The 1,884-nt window shown below is 37.0% G+C and overlaps 1 pseudogene; it reads left to right on the plus strand.

Annotated features, from left to right (window-relative positions):
• The first annotated feature begins 994 nt into the window (after window positions 1-994).
• LOC129509895 (cell division control protein 42 homolog) lies at window positions 995-1,567 on the plus strand (annotated as a pseudogene).
• Window positions 1,568-1,884: the final 317 nt, after the last annotated feature.

The raw sequence follows: 1,884 nt of genomic DNA on the forward strand, positions 1-1,884 counted from the left end.
TTAAAAGCATATAATACCTGTGTATCTCTCTTATTGAGGTGTAGCAACCACTGATAATCAATGCCTAAAGCCATTTATTTAATATAAATTGCAAAATGATGATATTCTATCTTCATTTACTTGCTGGAAAACTTCTGTAAAGAGACATTTTATCTCATCTACTAGCTGTTTAAAAAGTGGTACCGTTTGAATAGGAAATGCAAGATACATCATTCTTTCTCTTATCTACCAGTTTTCGAAATAATGAATTTGTTCATCAGCATCACGTAATGGAATACAATTATTAAATTAATTATTTTACTTACTATTAATATAAATGTAAACATGTATGGAGTATCCAAGTCCAAAGCAATGTTACTGTTATTGATGCTCAGATTGTTCTTTCTTTGCTTAGTGGGAACCTCTTCAGTTTGGCTCCTGAGTTCTTTTGATATAACCCTAATAGTATTTAAAATATTATTTACTATCTGGTATGATAACATGTTCCAGTATCATCACATATACTTCCTGCCCCAAACCTACAGTCAATTATCTCTCCAAAGAGCCCTGATATCTTTTAGTTGGAAACCATGTTTTAAGACTACAGTCTGGATGCTAGTGGTTCTCATTGCTATTATGCAATGTTTTTGAGCCTTTTCAAAAGAAAGAGCTAGGGAAGGATTTTTTTGTAAGTTACCATCACAAATTTATACTGATACTTTTATTTTTTTTATTTTTTTTATACTGATACTTTTAATTCGAAGCCAGAACTACAGGGTATTTCCTCTTCACTGGCTTTCCTCCAAATCCCAATTCTCAATGACATCAGAAATATTAGAATTGGAATGTTTTATACTAAATCATTTGCTTTGTCCTACAATGCACACATGGAAGTTTCATATTAACCATACTAGAGTGGAGGGGACTCTGTGTAGTGCTGCCAATGTCCTTTTGGAGCAACTGAGGTCATCACTGATTTTGAAATATTTAAAGTGGATTCAGTGCTGTTTCAGCAATGCAGAGAATTAAGTGCAGTGTTGTGGGCAATGGTGCCATTAGTAAAATATGTGTCCTGATATCCTACACAACTGATTTCCATCTGAGTATGTACTGACTATTTTTTGACAAACATGCAGTCACAGTTATGATTGGTGGAGAGCCATATACTCTCGGACTTTTTGGTACTGCAGGGCAAGAGGATAGTGACAGATGATGACGGCCGAGTCATCCACAAACAGATGTATTTCTAGTCTGTTTTTCAGTGGTCTCTCCATCCTCACTTGAAAATATGAAGGAAAAGTGGGTGCCAGAGAAAACTTACCCTTGTCCAAAGGCTCCTTTCTGGCTTGTTGGGACTCAAATTGACCTCTGAGATGACCCCTCTACGATTGAGAAACTTGCCAACAACAAACAGAAGCCTATCATTGCAGAGACTGCTGAAAAGCTGGCCCGGGACCTGAAGGCAGTCAAGTGTGTGAAGTGTTCTGCACTCACACAGAAAGGCCTAAAGAATGTATTTGATGAAGCAATATTGGCTGCCCTAGGGCCTCCAGAACTGAAGAAGAGCCGCAGGTGCATGCTGCTATGAACATCTCTCTAGAGCCCTTTCCGCACAGCTGTTGTCAGCGTCATTCTAAAAGCAATGTTAAATCAAACTAAAGATTAAAGGTTAAAATTCGTTTTTGCAAAAATGATAAATGCCCTGCACCTTCCCACAGGCACTCTGGTATGAGACAAGGACTGTAGGGATGATCTCCTTCCACCTCTCAGTACTAGTTTGTTAGAGTAACTGTGTATTGTCAGAGGTGATTAATATTAGTTTTTGTTTTGTTGTTTTAAAAAATTGTTTAAAAGCAAGACATGCTTATGATGACTTTATAACAGACTAATTTGGGTCATTGAAGC

The sequence above is a fragment of the Nyctereutes procyonoides genome, unplaced genomic scaffold (assembly GCF_905146905.1).
Source record: "Nyctereutes procyonoides isolate TBG_1078 unplaced genomic scaffold, NYPRO_anot_genome, whole genome shotgun sequence".
Lineage (NCBI taxonomy): Eukaryota > Metazoa > Chordata > Mammalia > Carnivora > Canidae > Nyctereutes > Nyctereutes procyonoides.